We start from the raw sequence: 17,990 nt of genomic DNA, 5'->3' as shown, positions 1-17,990 counted from the left end.
TATGAGCATAATAGATGTGGATAATTTTTATAAAAAATAAATCAAGGTAGAGGTGCCTGTGGGCTTGATTTAATTGCAGAGGGAGAAGAGTGACCATTTTCTGGCAGAGAACTTTGACGTGCTTGCAGAAGAACTCATGTTTTTAAAATTATCATGTGCATCATGAAAAGGGCAACAGCTGCACAGCAGTAACTTGACATGCAAATTCCTGCCTTTATTCAGTCCACGTATGCACATGCTGATAAGAGATTTAAGCAGAAAAATATTCCTTTTGCGTCATCATATGTAGAAAGGATATAGTTGTTTGCTCTGAAAAAAGCTGCTTAATACCAAGAAAAACATGCTATTTCACAAGCAAGCATCAAAATGCTTAGATTTTCAGTGCTGTTTTAACTTTATGAATAAAAAAACACTGATGGGTATGAGCTGACCATAAGCTGACGGACATGGTGAGAGCAAAATTTCTAAAAAGCCATAATATACACAAATGTAGGAAGGAGCAGCTAGTTTTAATATTTCATTGTAAAGAGAGAAATCCAGGAAAATTTAGTGGTTCATTGCAGGCTCTGGTTTTTTCTCACTGACCATTTTCCATGTGCAGTAACTGCAAACCAGCACCTCTTGCTTAGGGTGATATGGAAAGAGGGAATCATGAACTAAGGCACATCCTTAATGGATCTCCCTCAAATACACCAAGGACCAAGACTGAAAAGGCTCTGGTTACAAAAAAACCCCAGATTTTGTCTGAAGTAACTGATAATCCTGTCCTTCTCTGCATCCTACTAGCCATGTCCCTGGCAAAAACTCAGTCTCCAGCTTTCTTCCTCCATTCTGATTCTGCTCTGTTTTTGCCTACATTTTCCTAAGTCCTCACATTCACAGCTCTTATTGACATTTCTTCTTCTGTAAAACTTTTTCAAACCATGATAGCCCCCCATGCAGCAGTAAATGTATCAATATTTAAGATTTGAGAGGTCTGGCTAAGAAGTCTATTCTAACTAAAAGCTGTGATTTTTCCCAACCCTCCACTGGTGAGCTGAAATAATACTGGGTGTGCAGCTCCTGTAGGCTCTACCAAGAGGGACGTGTTCATATTGTCACCTTATTGTTTGATTCCTTACTAGAGCTCTGGCAGCTAGCAAGCTACTTAAGGAGCCCATCTCTACCAGAGATGGATACCTGGCTTTGTTAATATTGATATGATAGTTGTTCCTCAGCTCTTCTCTTTTTCTGTATGAGCACACAGATTGGCTCTCTGAAATCACTTGGCACAGAACAGGGGAGCAGATGAGGGGACACAGTGTTCTTGCTAGAATCTGCACTTGCAGTACTGGGGACATGGAATACCCAGATCCAGGACGTGGAATACCCGTAAAGCATCCTCTTCCTGAAATGCCAATAGATCCCAGCTACAAAATTCTGTGCCCTCAATTACCAAATCATCTCTTAGAAAAACTGATCGTCAGAAGGACAGTCAAAAGCAATCCAGTCATCTAGGGGACTGAAAAAGCATGCAAGTTGAACTTTAAAAATTTTCTTAAATAAAATTGTGTGTGTCTTCAAAAGCTTTCCTCATATTAACTGCACCAATAACCATGACTTGTCATCATTCCCAAAGATGAGAAGCAGAGGTTTTAAAGAGAAAACAGCAAGATTTCACAAAAACATAAAGGCATATGTCTGCATGAAGGAAACCCCATTATGTAGTGAGTATCACAAACACATACCTGAAGGGAAGATATCTGTTGCAGGAGGCATGTCTGCTTTTAAATCAACAGGCTGATAATACATCTAATAATCTACTGATTCTCCAAGCAGAGTCAGGACTAACCTGCAAAGGTGTGAGGCATGCATGCTTAGGATGAGCTAAGAGGGTGAATGCCATGTCAGTGTAAAAGCAAGAGAACTACTGATAGCTCTTGTCAGCAGCATTTAGCATGGCAAACAGTGGGACAGGGAACACAGAGGGCAAGAGGAGGAACCTGCCTTTGCTGCTAGATAGAGATACCCCCAAAAAATACACTGATCCTATAATAGCAACGATCCACAGATTCTAATTCTAGTGTTCCAGGTCCATCTGGATTTCTAAGTCAAAGCTTTATCAGTTGAACAGCCTTTTTAAAAAAAAATGCACCATGAAGTCACACTGCCACATGCTCAAAGACTGAGGTGCATAAAAGCAAAACAGGCACTTGAATGAACTGCAAAACCAGCATTATGAGTACCAGCAGTAGATGTAAAATGTATATCTGGCAAACCCAAACCAAAACGTGGCCTGGATGGACAAGTAAGAATAATTAAAAAACAGGATTACATGCATACACAAAACTATCTTTAATACCTATCCCTCAACTTTTATAGCCAACCAGTTTTCTGGTCCAGTACATAAATTTGCACCTGATTACCAGAGACTGCTTGGGTGACTGCAGGATGGAAAAGGTTATTGTCAACACCACAGCCACCACTTCTTCATTTTTGTGATTCATCCCATCTTTTTCACAGCACCTGCACACTAGGATGCACAGTAACAGTTATTATGAATTTATTCCTCTAAAAAAAATCAAAGGGCTAAGCAGAGCCCGCTACTGCCAGTACAGGATCAGAGAACAACTCTAATCAGTTGTTTATCATGGCCTGATTTTCTTCAAAATTTATTACTTTAGAGGATTTTGGATTTTGTCCAATTATGTGAAAAAGTTAAACCAATGCAATGAAAAAAAAAACAAAGCAAGCACCCTTTAACAGAGACTGAAAAGACAAAGGAAGTCACAGATATTCACCCATTTCCTAAATTCAATTTAGCAGCTTTGAAAGAACCTCAATACACAGCCTTGCAGAAGGAAGGACTTCATCTATAAAAGATGCCGAGCATACGTATTAGAAGTGCATTCTGAGCTGTATGAATAAGTCATAAATAATGTAAGTCATTGAATGCCTCCCCACCTCCTGCCAGAATGGAGCAGGAACAGCTCATGATTTTCAGATAAAGTTTGTTATTCAGAAATTATCTATTAAATCATCGCCATGAATTGCTATTTGCTTATACCTTCTGCCTGAATAGATAGTTGCTCTTATTAGCTGTTGAAAATTCCAGCTGTTTTGATTGGCATGTAGTTCACATAGCACATCTCTCCTCTTTTCCCCGAGCATGGGCACTTACTGGGAACTCACAAAAATACCCATTTTAATGTGAAACCTGATTCAATTATTTGTTTTCTGTGAGCCTGATAGCACATTGCCTTGCAAGCAGCAAGCATTCACAGCACTGGCACAAGCTGTGCAGCCACGTGGACAGAGGTCTAAACAACAAGACCCAGGCAATAAGTCTTCATCAAGTGATTGCCTCTCACACCTCAAGTGCCACCTGCATCAGAGCTGCTGTCTTTACGAGCCACTAGGAGCCACTGGGTGACAGTGACCTATAGAGGACCCAGATATTTTTTATTCAACTCATGCAATAGTTACAAAACTGGAAGCATTTATGGAACTTCTGTGCCATATTTAACCAAGATATTTGGTACAGATCCTCTGTCCACCTCTGAAGCACTCCTGTCCTTGCATGAATAACACAGACACAGACCAAAAACTAACATAAAAGTTGCACAGAGCGTTGGACAGCCAGAGGATGCTCCACATGACTGTTTCCAACACAGCCATGCAACAGGTATTAGTACGCTCTTTGCACAAGTGTCTTCTTCTCATGGTTTGAATTTTTTTAATTTCCACCATTTTTAGTCAGATACTTACTTTGGTCATTTACACTAAAAGCACTTGTCAAACATATGGTCTTGAATTTCTTCAAGGTTTACCTCCAGATGTGATGTCTTCAGTCTGTCAGTAATCCAGTAATCTCCAAAGGAAGCCTTTGAAACTGGCTCTCCTTCAGGATTCTAATTTAGAAGAGCGCTTTATTTCTGTTTTAGAAACTTGAGAGGCAAGGTAGACATTTGGTGGTTGGCTTTGGGAATTTTTTTTTTCTTGTTTAGGAAATACTCCCCCTTATGACAGACTTTTTTAGACTGAGAACACAAAGAGAACTACTGAGCTGAAATATGGTGTTTAGGATAACCTGTGTTCAAATCAGTCACTCTTTCAACGAGAATCCCACAAGGCTACCCCTAGAATGAGCAAAAAACTGAGGAAACAGTTCTATCATAAAAACATCATTTTGTTAAAAGCCAAAACATTTCAAAGGAATGTATTTTACATGGATAAAGTGGAAATCTGACAGCATTAAAATACTTTGTGTTTACTGTTATGTGAAAAGAGTGTTGTAAATTCCACTTTTTTTTCAACTTGAGGTACGAACAAAAAAATTAACAGAATATAAAAGTAAGAAAATGATTACTTGGTTTCAGCTCCAAAAGAAATGATTTTATGATCTCAGATAGGTTTGGAAGAATTATTATTTTTTATGTTTCAAAACCCAAGTTGGCTTTCCAACAAAACAAACCCAAAAAGCTAAAAATTCCTGACTGATCTTGGGTCCAACAATCAATCTAGATGACAAGCCTGCTAAAAACATCACTACACTGATATTTTTTTGCTATCTCCCTACCCACAAAGGTCTGAGAAAAATGCATAGCAAAATGGTCGATAAACTAGAGAGAAGCCTGGATTCCAATATTTAGTTCTAGACAACATACACCTTGCATCCTGGTCCCAAACAGGCTTCACCACAAAGCCTAAACATCAGGCTCATCCCTATTAAAGTGTCATAGCAATTTTGGGATGATTGTGAAGCAGCTAAGTGATCCAAGACCAAATTTTAAAGGTCAAATGCCTGTTGTAGAAATATTATGCTTGTCAGCAGCCTTGGCTGATGCAAGAGATTGCACTAGCACAGAATTTTGACTACTACCCATCAGTGTAGTACCCATTCTTCAGAACAAGTCCCTGAAGAACAGTGCTAAGGTACATGAATAGGACAATGTGGAATAAATATTTTAAAAATATGAAGTTGTACTTCTGCCAAAGCAATTCACAGGCACTCAAGCAAAACAGTCACATTACTCTTAGCATACGAAGGATTTCTACGCACTGCTAGGGAACATGCTGAGGATTATTCTCAATGAGCAACACCTAATGGAAAAAGCAATGGTCAGAAATATCTTCTTTGATGCAAATGACATTTGAATCACAGTGAAAAGCAGCGTACATAAAAATAATAGCACATGTTGCCAGAAGCTTCCAGCTGCAGTTATCCAAATGTTTTTTCCAAAGGTTAGTTATTTCAAGCTACTCAGTACCCGTTTTCACCAAAAAATTGCACAGTAACTTAGAGGAGTTAAGTGATCTGCTCAAGAATATTCAAGATCAGGCAAGAACGGCACAGTGGCTACCCTGTGAGTAGACTCTTGCTCTCTCAATTTCTAATTCCCCGGCTTAGCAAGTAGGCCAGCAGTGTCTCTGCTGCAGAAACATCTACAAGCCTTCAATTAAGGGCTGCCTATCTGAGAGGTTCTGTACCCACAGAAAACACATTAACCAAGACACAAAGCATACACTCCAGCAAACACATCCACACAATAACAAGAGGGTGAAACAGCAGCATTCACATGAAGCAGGAACTCACTGAAGTGAGTGATGCCAATATGCCATTTTTTCTTAAAGCCTGGCTACATCTTTAAAATATTTGGAAGTGTAAATACTGCCTTTGCGTTTTACGACACAATAAAAAGTGGTTTAATACAGCAATAAAAACTCCAATATGCCTTGACAAAGTTATTTTAAACACAGGTCTAAAGCCCATAGCTACTAAGTCGTAGACAGATTTAATTTCAGAAAGGCCTTGACACAATACCATTTTAAATGAAAGTAAAATATTCTGCATATCCAGACTTACTAAATAAATCTCAAGGTTTTTATGGCGCTAATTAATGAGTATGAGCACATTGGGACTGCTGAGTAATTTGCACTAAGGCTATATATTGTAGATGCAAAAGCAGAAAGTGGCAGATGCCTTAGTATTGAAAATGGGGTTTAGGACCCTCTGAAATAAAATAGCTGCAAATGTTAAATTCTTGTGGTTCAGGAAAGAATATTTACTACAGTGACCTAGGGCACAAGCGAGATCAAACCATTCAAAGAATTAGAAGCAACATGAGCTGCATTTGGCCTGTCAAAACATCACCCAAGCAAAACAATGAAAAATTAGATTTAATTGTGCTTGTTTGCAGCAATCAGTGTTTCATCACATATAGCACTCAGCAAGGCACATGAACAGCTTCACACCCACTATGAGGAATGGGATGTGAACTGTGTTATTTCCCAGCCATTGGGGTGGGAGACCCAATAACCAGGGATCTATGCCCTTGGCAACCCGAGATCATAGCACTAATTACCCCCTCAGGCAGCAAGGGGGGCCAGCCCCAAGGCCAGGGGCTGCCAGCACACATGCTGCAGTGGCAGCCAGGCAGTCATGGCCAGGCACCCCCACCTTGGCCAAGCAGGACAGGCAAGCATCTCTGGACTCTTTGGGGACAGACCTGCCAGTGTGGGTGATATCAATTTTGGCTTTAAAAAATGTCGAGCTCAAAGTTAAGATGGGAAGAATTTCTCCCGGTCTGCCCAATCAAGTGCTCAGAAGCTGAATTAGCAATTTTTTATTTTAACACACAATTAAGCCAAACTTTTGCATTTCAATTGAAATGAGAAAGGCATTGCTCTCACACACAGCACAGTTAACAAGTCTAACAGGACAGTGTTGTCTGTCTGGGTGGGAATCTCTTTATCAGTTGCTTTATCTGGCACTAACAGTGCCAGAGCTACATCCCCTGCATGACCTTCCCCACAAAGATCCCTTCACTGCCTTGGAGCAGCAGCTCCTGCTGCTGCAGGTGATGGGACAGGGAAAAGGCAGTTTTTTCTGAGCAATCACAATCAATTCCAGACCTGTTAAACCTAGAGGGTAATGAGCCACAGAGGATGTTTAAACATACAGAGTGTACGGAATAGAACAGCACAGGTTTGTCTTTTGTAAAAACAATTCAATTTGACTTTGAAAAAAAAATATCACCATGAACAGAAGTTAAAGCACAGAAAGGACAAGTTCTACAGCATACACCATTTACATAAGAATTGTATGGTTTCTTTCCTTTTAATGGGGAAAAATGTATTAAAAGAAGCTTTTCTCAACTTAATCAGAATTATTTTGGTGTTTCTGGCAGAGCATTCTTGTACCAGTTGTTCCTGCCCTCACCTGGCATCAACTATTTTTCCCTTACCAAGATTAGTCAGCATGCTTCCAGAGAATCAAGGTGGTATTACAGCAAGATAAAAATTAAAATACACTGCCTTCTCAAATCACATGCAAAATAATTGGCAGAAACAAGACTTAGTCTTCTGATTTAGACACTGTGGAGCCCTCTTGTTGTTAATTAAAAGAGGTTAGGTGAATGATTTAGATGAGCAATTCAGGAGAATTATGGACCTTCCCAAACCTTTGTTCAAAATAAGAGCTGAAATTCTGGAGACTCATAAAAAGCTAACTTTAGTCACACATACCCTTGTGCATGCATACACAAGTGCACACCCTGAGCTCTCTGTTTTCTCCTACCCTTCCCACATTTAACAAGCAGTAAAAGTGTCAGAATAATCTTGAAGAATAATGGCTGTGTCAATAGAAAATTTTCCACCCCACACTGCCTTCAGTAACACCATGTTCTTTTTTTCAGAGAAGGAATTCTGTAAACAGCTTGCCTGTTTGAAAAAAAAAATATATATATTAGCTATAGGAGTGATGAAAGTAATAAGGAATAAAACTTCATTTTTGTTAACCAAAAAGCATTTTGATGAATGCCATTTTGTGCTTGACTTTTTAAAATGTCATTCAGAATGCACAAAGACTTAGGAGACGCTTTTTATAAAAAAAACTCAAGTGCTTTTTGGCACTCTACAAAAGCACCTCTAACCACATGATTTTTTAACACTTAAATGTGAAAGAACATCTATTTTGAAAACACTGCTCAGAATTGAGTTTATTTGCCTTTCCTCAGCATTATCAGTGGCTCCAAAGGAGCATGAGAGGAGCTGAACTCCTGTCCTCCCCATGACTGGTGTGCCGGCTCTAGTTCAATAGCTGCATTTACGCAGCCCTAGGATCAGGCTGGCAGACCCTGCCAACGTGAGCACCATGCCAGTGCCATGATGATACACATGCCAGCTGGAGAAGGCTCACAGCTGATCTTACTGATGTGTGCAGGGGAGTGTGCTTCTGCCATCTATATCCCCATAAATATGCCTGCAGCAAAACCCCAGCCTAGCATACACTGAGAGCTTACAGGAGAGTCAAAGCAAATCAGCTGAAGACAGAGTTAAAGCCAGGAAGTTAGAGTATTATTAGATGGAAGTTACTTTTAAGAAGGAATACCAAGAGGGTACTTTAAACATGTTTTAAGGCAATATAACCCGATTTCAGAAGTCAATTGATCTACCATCTCTTTTCAAAGTACACATGTGAATAACAGGAAGATAGAAGAAAAAAAACAGAAAAGGCAGTAAATGTCAGCCTTCAGAAGGCACCAGTTATCATCCAAATAAATGTAACTACTCACATTTAAATTCCTTTTAAAAACCATGCTACAATAAAGGCATAGGAAACCTTCTTTGCAGTTAAGGAGTCACTGGGACTAGGGGTTTCATCTCAAGGCAGCACAGCTGCATTCCCATCCCCAGAACCAAAATATTTACATTTGGGAGGCAGTTGCACATCAGAAATCCTTAGGCCACTCAAGAATGCTCTCTGTTCTAGCATTTCAGTTGTTTTGGTGCTGGGTCTGTGTTTCTCTTTTCCCAAAATCAGGATTATAAAAATATGATCCCACTGCAATTCACCACCAAAGACTGCTGGAGTTCTCAACTCAGAACAACAGCAGCCACTGTCTTTTTGATCTGAGACAGCAGGAGCATGAATTAGTGACCCACCATCTTTCACAAGGAAAAGTGCCATTTAGTTTGAAAACAAAATGAACAAAATGAACAAACAGAAGTCCTGAACTCTGCTCCCAACTGCTTCATTTTACTCTTTCATCTCTTGATGCTCAGCTTCTTCACCTTACACATGCAGCAAATAAAGTCTCGAGAAATTCTTGCAGTGCAGAAATCTGAGTCATTTAACTTTCTGGGGTTTTGCATTACTTAACCATTTCCGAGCCAAGAGTTAATCCTTATGAAGTCTTTCCATACTTCATGGCAAAAGCATCCTGCACATACCAGTAGTTAAGTTTTTCTTCTCTGGAGATTTTATAGATTTAAAATGAAATTATCTAAAATTTCAGCCTGCACAGCACAAAGGCTGACTTCTGCACAAGCATGTACGTGATTCAATTTTGGTTGACTAACTTGACATTCATGCCCCACACTGTGCAGAATAGGACAGTGAGTATTCAATAAGACATTGATACTATACATAAATTTAAGATTATCCATCAGTTGCAGTTTCTTATTGAACTGGTCTCCTATATGTGGCTCTTTTAAGGCCATAAATATTTCAGAGAGACAAAAAAAGACTTTAAAGAATCACCTCATCCCCCAAACAAAGCATGAGGTAAAGAACATGGAAAAGGTGCAAAAATAATCCTGGCCTGACATTTGGGCCACAGGTCATTCTCACTTTTTAAAAACTGATTTAATAAACTTTGAAATGTTTTGTATTTTATATTTATCTGCATAAAAGGATTAGGACTAATCTGTTTATTATTGCACAGGTGAAAAATACAACTAACTGATGAATCAATTTAAATAGCATTTGAACTACTGCTTTTATAACCCAAGCCTTACATTTTCCTATCTCCCTCCCAAAAGGCCATGCATTCTTTACTTGCTCATCTGCAGGAATTTACAGGTGTTAAATTAACCACGGTAAGCCTTACCTTTTGTTCCCTAATTGCTATCAAAACATATTGAGAATTACAATAGAAACATATTGAGAATTACAGAGAAAAAGTTAATTAAAAGTTTGAATAGAAGCTCCAGAAAGTTCAAACAAAAGATTTTTCCCTAGTTCATACCACGATCTGGCTGCATGCATAATTACTCATAAATCAGACTGTAACTTTCTATGCTTTTCTTCACTAAAATAAGTAAACCTTTCCCCTTCATTTTAGCTATATGTTTACAAATAACCAGGGCTCCTATTACAGTCAATACCTTGTGGATGTGATGTTAAAGTGATAAGACAGGCACAAAAAGACCAAAAAGTTCCAGTGATTTGTACTGTTGGGGCAGCTTGCCAGGTTCCCCATCTAAATCTAGCCTATAAATAGAGGTATTCTAATGTAAAAAAGTTTCCCAAGTATCCACTCTAGTTTAAAGACAAGTTCCTTCAATGTCAGGTTTCCACAAATATAAATGATTGAGTTTAGCTCATAAATGTCATCTGAAAGTAAATTTTAAGCTTGCTGCTTCCAATATTCATACCAAAATAACAAGTTTTATGTTAAAGGCCACTCTCTGCCTTACAGAAAGCACCTCCCTGCTCCACATTTCTCACTACAGCCTTGGCACACAAGTACTTTAATTAACTAGGCAAGGATCAAATTATATTCTTTGTGGAAAGGATGATGCGCACAGATTTACTGGGGTTTTCTGTTGGTTTTTTTATTTTCTTCATTTAACAGTAACCAAAACTTACATCTCAAAACCCATCCTGGCACAGTTTTCTTCTCAAACGAGCCATTAGTGACCATGGTAGAAACTCTGTTAAAGGGAATTCAAACAGACAAGACAAGAGAGCCAAGGCAAAGACATTGGGACACATGGCAGCATAACAAACGAGGGTCTTCTGTGTCAGTAGATCTGGGAACCTGATAGCTCACCAGCCCACTCACTCCCACACACTACTTAGCCTTAACCATCACAGGATATGGGGCAGAAGCATTTCTTAATAACACATTTTCAGCCTTGAAAAAAGGCTAAGTTGCAACTGCCGTCAGTTTTCTATCACATTTTCCTTGAAGCAGATTTGATTAAGCATCATGGATGCTCATAATTCCAGTTTTTGTGACTGGTTTGGGTAGTTCAGACAATGCTTTGTGCACTGGTTGTAGATTTAATACAGGCTCTGGGACAGCACCTCCTCCAATGTGAAGCTGGCATGACAGAAAAGGAATAAGTTTTATAGTACTGCCGTGGCCATAATAGTGTTGAGAGGTAAGGTTGGTGAAGAGTAGTAATATCTTTTATTTAGTCATCCACCGAAATGGACCAAAAAAAACCAAAACAAAACAAAAAACACACAAACCACCAAAACAAAAAAAAAAGCCCTGCAATAAGTGCTCTTTTAGATAATTTAGATACTTAATATTTTAAGAGTCAAAGTAGAAGACCATATTGCCTTCATGAAAGATGTTGCATGTTTCATCAGGTTTTCTTCATTAGAAAAAACATGCATAGAAGCCCTGATCATCAAACTATCCTGACCTAGGACAAGTAAAAAATATTATTTAACAGATGTCACCACCCATTAGGTTCTGCCTTTTTGCTCCAAATCTGCATTTCTGTCTCTCCAGCTTTGCTAAACTCTTATTCCAAGCATACAAGCTACTTTTACCTGTAGAAAACATGACACACTAAAGTATAAACCTCAGCAACATATTTCCACAGCAACAACAAATACTCCACTCCTGCAGCAGCCATCAAAATCCATCCATCCTACACAAACACTTTCTAAAATGTGCTATGCTTCATTTCTTCACCCTCTGGGAGTGACTAGGCAGCCACTATGCAGTCAGCTAACTCATGGATGTGCCTGTGAAAGAAAAGAGCACAGCAGCTCACAAAAACTCTGCTTCTGCTCTCTATCTTCATGAAAGACCTACAAAAGTAAAATGAAGGAAATAAGATTAGTAACTCTAGTAGATACTACACACTCAGTATTAAAAGTAGTCAAGGATTTCAAGCAATCATTTTGCAGCCCATTAGAATTTATCCTCTTTCCACCCTAATGAAACTTCTCCACTTAGGGACACAGGTGAGCATGTCTCTTAAGAATATGAGATCACAAACTTTTCAAGCGACATGTGCAACAGAAAAGTATATATTCAAAAAAATAAAACAAAAAAATCCTGTATTTGGTTTTGTTTCTGTAGTCTGCAGGTGATATAAAGGCTTTCTCCTGATAAGGAAAATGCAATTCAAAAACTGAATGTCAAGGAAACTGCTCAGCTCCGCTCCACATATTTAAAGAAAAAAAATACTGAGCTGTGCGAAAGTCTTGGAAGAAAAAGAAATCAGGAAAATTGCACTCTGTTTCTGAGTATTTTACAAGAAAAAAATAAAATATTCCTTCAGTAAGCTCTTAATTTCCAATTCTATGCACAGTTAGAACCAGACATAGAAATAGCCAGCAGTTGGGTATGGTTTTCCTCTCCCTCCTCCTCAATTGTAGGGCTAATCCTATAGCTCTTCGTTCTGGAAGTTGAGAATGTGATGCCGTGTACAAGTTGTGTTCACTTTTCACCCTTACTTTTCTTATGGGATTCCTGTCTGCTACCTCCCAGACAAAAAGCTTCATTTACTGCTCTGTTTCCTGAAGCACAGGAACAGAAACCTCAGCGGGCCGAAGGAGACAGAGCAATACCTACACCACAAGTTCAATCAGCTCTGACAGGTCCACTGATCAGCAGAGGTGACAGACACCATCCATACAAGGATGTCCTTCCAAGCCAAGCCCACAGAGTATTTGCAGTCGTATGTGGGCAGGCACTCACTGTAACATTAGTTCTACTATTGAGACAAGTAGAAAGTTTGCTTAATTTATGAATATTTGCCTTTAGCATCCTTTTAGTTCCTCTTAAGTCTTATTCTGAAGGGCTTTTAGTATCTGGCAGTTAAAGCAACCCTCACTGAGTGAACTAGGACACACAGACACACAAATTATTTCAAACACATTGGAGAATCATCAATAGACATTATATTTGCAAATATGCATGGGAGCATTTAAGTAAATGCAGCATACTACTTCAAAAAGTACAGACCTATCAGTAAAACCATTAAGCTCAGCACTTTTACCTTCCTTTAGTTGCATTAGAAATGACTGCTTGAGGTTGGCTGAAGCTCCTGCTAATGGATTTTGAATGCAGTGCACTTTCTCCGCCTCCTGTTTTAGAAGGCTCTCATCCTATTTTGATGTACATCTTGTTCCTCCAATTGGCTGGGAGTTGCTCTCCTGTGTACCAATTAATTCATAATCAGGTAGAGAGTTATCTTAACCTTGGCACAGCTCCCCTCACAAGCTGGATCTGAAGCATTGCAGTTCAAACGCCACTTTCAAATACAGCCACACATGTGGCAGAGAACAGGACACAACAGCCCCATGAGCCTTGCCTGGTGGTGGGGCTTTTGTAGCAGCACTTGAAGACATGTGGGCAACAGCTCCTAGAACAGCAGGTGCTCATCTCCATCTGCTCCAGCTCTTCACTTCTGTGCCTCAAACAGGTGTAGGGCTCGGTTCATGACCTCAGCAGACAGATTTTTTTGCTGAAAGCAAATATGTGAAAAACCTATAGGAGCTCCCAGCTGTTCTCACTAGATGAGGTAATCTATGAGGAAGAACAGCATACCCTTCCTCAGCCTCTCATTGCTCCTCTGGCACCACACCATAGGCTCACCCTCAGTAAGACTGCTGGGAAGCCTTTCAGGAATCTCCACACATCAGGTTAGAGCAAAACCAGGCTAGGCCACCAAGGGTGTCCCACGGCAAGAAGAGGAGAGTCCTCACTGGTCAAGGTCCAGCTCCAAGGGTATCCAGGAAGAAAAGGTCCAGCAGCAGCTAAGTTCAGCCAAAAGTATCAATCATAAGGCAATCTCCTGGCAATAGAGCAGGTCTGATGCCAGGCAGGAAACCAGTCCACAGGGCAGCATTAGGAACAGGCCTAGTAACTACCAAGCTGGCCCTTAATAGTAGACAAAGTCAAGCCAGGAGGTCAATCCAGAGACTGAGATCCAGATCAGGAACCTACACCAACACAGACACACTGAAGAACAACATTCCTCCCACAAAGCTCAAAAAAGGACCAAGAGCCCAGAGCTGGTTTAAATATGAGGTGTGGATGCAGGCACCAGGTGAGGCTCTTTAGGGTCACTAAGGCTTATCAATACCCTCAGGGCCTTAGCAACACACACCTGCTACCATTCCTTCTGCAGAGTGCATTAACGAAGAGTGTGTGATTGAAATGGTGCCATGGTTTCCTATTCACCCTGTGAGCTGGTTGTCTTCTTCCTCAGCTGTCCTCAACCCCAGCAAAGACCTGTACCACTAACAACCTGTGCATGAGACATGAGAAAAAGCAGCCACTTTATTTCTTTGTGTTCCAATACATCCTTTTGGAGACTTTATGATTCCATTCCCCTTCTTGGAGACTTTGGGGACTAATGTAGCTAATTACATAAATACAACACCCAGCAATGCACACACCATATGGACTGGTTTGCTTGCATCAGCACTGCAGAATTTATTTCCCATTCATTTCACCCTTCGAGGAGTTGAGTATTGACTTTCCATTCAGATTGAGTAGAACTCCAAGACAGGAAATTTGCCCTGGTCTCACAAAATACCAAGAGGGCCAGCTGTGCATCTTCTTGTGCTACTACTTCTGCCATTGAATGTACCAAGCACTAAATTACCTTACTCAATGCTTTGTGCCAAGCCCTTAAACCAGATGGCTCTGCTGCTTGACCCTTCTCCAGGAGCTCTAGACCCTGGGTGCTTCTTCCTGAGACACACTACTTTACTACCTTTGAGAGGCAGGGAGGAAGGAAGAGAAACCGAAGGTAACAACTGGATGTCAAAGCTGAAGGAGTGATTGTGATGTAGAAACTTGGCAACCGTTTGATATTTGTTCTGAATTATTGCAGAATTTGTTCAGTCTATATTAAAATTTTATAAGCAGCAAGGATAATAAATCAGCTACAGAAAATAGAAAACTTGCATTTACTCTTGAAAGGATTGGTGTACCTTCAGGTAACTTTTCTCCCAGCAGATGCGAAGATATTTTACTTCAAGCTTGACAAAGAAAATACTGTCACTTCCATGGGCAAAACAGATGTAGAGGAAATAAGTAAAAAGCAATACAAATGTTTCAAATATAGATACTACTGAAGAATTTCTGGAACAGAATGCAAATGAATTAAGGAAATAAATGCTTGACAATTATGTTTTCCTTAGACAATTTGAATGATTTTTTTTTTTTTTTTTTTTTTTTTTTTTTGGTGGGTAGTCCTTCTCTAGTTGACTTAATCCCCTTAGGATTTTTTCACCTAAACTCAATCTAATTGGTATTGAAAGGGTATGGCTGGCTATATACACTTTAATTATTACTTTCATGGAAAATGTTCAGTCATCAGTGTAATGGTAAATCTTGTCCCTGCTTGCTGCTTGCATGCCTAAGGTCCTCAAAGTGTAAGAGTTCAGTTTCATTGAGGATTAAGCTGAAGTAACATACTCTTATACTCTTATATTTTATCTCCCAGACGCATGTGATGTTTCACCATACATCTCATATATTTTATCTTATAGAAAGGAGACATGCTAATGTAACATATGCTATTACAATTAAGACTTTTGAGGGAGAAACCTCTGTGCTATTATATCACTTAAAATTGATAAAGTATGATAAATCCTTCATCAGGATTTTGAGCCCATCCCAACACAGGTAAAGCTTTCAGTTCCCTGCTAGCTAGACTGCTCCTTTCTAGATTGTAGAAAGGAATTACATGTTGCACACACATACATGGATAATCAGGTAGTGACAAATATCTTGTCCTGTTTTTCAGTGGTTGATCCCATTTTTTCTAAGCCATTGTCACTGTGGGTTTTGATTTTTATTTTACTTTTTCCTTGTGCAGGTTCCTCAGGTATTTTTGAGGAAATCAGCTGGCCAATATTAGCAATTAGTGTAGTGAGCACAGGCTAATTGCACTGATTAGTTGCTGGATGGCCAAAAAGGGAGGTTAAGAGAACAAGGCCAATTAAAAAAGGAAAGGACAGATAGAAACTGGACTCTCAGCACATTAAAGAGAGGAAATATATATGCATGCAGTGTACCTGATGTTGAAGCCAGATGCTTCATTTCATATTTGGATTTTGGGTAGCAGGTTTGGGGTCTTTTGTGGGCTTTTGCCTGTGGGCAACATGCCACTTCCCCATTATCTAAGGAAGTAAAAGTAATATGCTTATCATGCATGCAACAATGAAGCTGACCAGCTAGGAGCTGCCTCTTCTTGCACTGTGAAAAATCAATCCCGTTCAGTTGTCAGAGAAAAGACTACAAGATTGTGGGGACACGGCTTCAATACATCTCTCAGTTCTCCCTGTGTGTCATAAGGCCTCTCTGAGCAACACAAGGACACTCTCAGCCTGCACTTGGTAAAAAGCAATCAAATATCTTTGTGAATTATAGGAATTTATGAGTTCACTAATCCCTCTCTACATGCAACCAGAGAGCCTCAGTGAAAAAGACAACAGCTAGAAGGAAAATTGTGGTAGTAGTTATCAGTTAACTCAGGCAAATGAGGCTAATTTGGGAAGGATGTTAATACTCATAAAAGTGAAATAGTTCCAAGAGAAGTTTTAAACGTGCAGAAGGTGAAAATCCAGAGGAATTTGTGACTGATTTAAGGTTAAAGAGCTAATCCTGCAATTGCAGTTAGCAATCATGGTAATTGAGCTCATGATAAGAGACCAGATGGTGATTACAACTGGGAGAAAACACCCAGAGAAACTGATTACTAGAACCTTGGGATTAACGTGTAACTTAGAACAATAACAACAAGAAGAAAGAACTAAAGAAAAATGTGAATATCTTAAACGGGGCATGTATTTACTTCAGGCTGATGCTGGGGAATATTGGATGCTAAAGCCACTACAGAGAATGTAAAAATGACATAAACAGAGAGCTGTGAATGACTCAAAGTAAGAATTCACGAACTTGGCACAAAGAGCTACTCACATTATTCTCACAAAATAGTAAATCCCAAGTCCCATAAGCCTGGAAACAGATAGATAAGTTTCCTACAAATGCATTGAAGCAAGGAAGTGTCACAGTTCTCTTAAAATGATGAGGTCAAATCCCGAGACCGCTGATTTACATCTCATAGACCTATATTTAAGTAGAGATGGTGAGTGGAACTTTGTTCACATGTGTAAAATTTTATCATTACATAAAGCTCAGATGAGATGAAACAACCATAAACAATTTAATATCTTTGTCAAAATGGGGTTGGCAAACAGTCTACTTCCCTAAAATAGGAACATGATTTTTTCCATTTACAATGTATGAGTTATAAAAGTCATGCTGACTTGAAAAAGATTTAATAGTCAGAGGCACAAACACTTCACCTTTGACAAAAACCTATCGAGCTGAGTTTAAACCTGCAGTACATACAAGTCAGTGGCCATTTCTTTTCTTTCAGTTCAATTTTAAAAGGAGTATGATCTGCCAAGTCATGTTCCAAAGCTGAAGGTACTTACAGAAAAAAATATTACCAATATTATAATCACATTCTGATCAAAAAATCAAACGAGTAATGGAGATGCTAACCTTCTGAGAAGAGAGACATGGAACAAGGTGTTTTGCAAGGTCAGCCAGCTGAATCCTTCATGGCAGCAGGGTAATAACTGATGTCCTGGAGCAAAAGCAGGCACAGCTTGAAAAAGAGAAAAACCTCTGTTCCATACAATAGTTCTCATTTCCAATTCAGCTCCTCTACAATATTCTACAAATAAAGCATTGCTTGCCAACTTCTATTTTCATTAAACCCAGTAGTGGGATTCATGTAATTTAATTTTAGCATCCTAAAGTAAGTACCTGGCCTAAGCTAGTTACTTAGGTTCACTCTCCAGTAAGGGAAGTACTTTGAGAGAATTCATCATTTTTATGTCATTCTACGATAGTTATCTAAGGTAGTAGCATTAATTGCTCTCTGGAGCAATTGATCTTCATTTTATCTCTATTGACTACAGACAGAGTTTAAACATATACCTTTGATGA

The 17,990-nt window shown here is 39.3% G+C and overlaps 1 long non-coding RNA gene across 2 annotated transcripts; it reads right to left on the bottom strand.

The window, feature by feature from the left end:
* Positions 1-6,876: 6,876 nt before the first annotated feature.
* Positions 6,877-17,557, bottom strand: LOC138113577 (uncharacterized). 2 transcript variants are annotated; one of them, XR_011152264.1, is made up of 3 exons: positions 13,012-15,140; positions 10,634-11,815; positions 6,877-7,701 (listed from the first exon to the last, which is right to left on the bottom strand). It is a non-coding gene; the product is annotated as an uncharacterized lncRNA (long non-coding RNA). The 2 variants fall into 2 exon arrangements; XR_011152265.1 differs by lacking the exon at positions 6,877-7,701 and adding an exon at positions 17,541-17,557 and having other exon boundaries at positions 10,011-11,815; positions 13,012-14,265.
* Between the last annotated feature and the right edge of the window lie 433 nt (positions 17,558-17,990).

Source organism: Aphelocoma coerulescens, chromosome 1, assembly GCF_041296385.1.
Source record: "Aphelocoma coerulescens isolate FSJ_1873_10779 chromosome 1, UR_Acoe_1.0, whole genome shotgun sequence".
Classification (NCBI taxonomy): Eukaryota; Metazoa; Chordata; class Aves; order Passeriformes; family Corvidae; genus Aphelocoma; species Aphelocoma coerulescens.
This window is presented reverse-complemented; position numbering and strand designations above follow the sequence as displayed.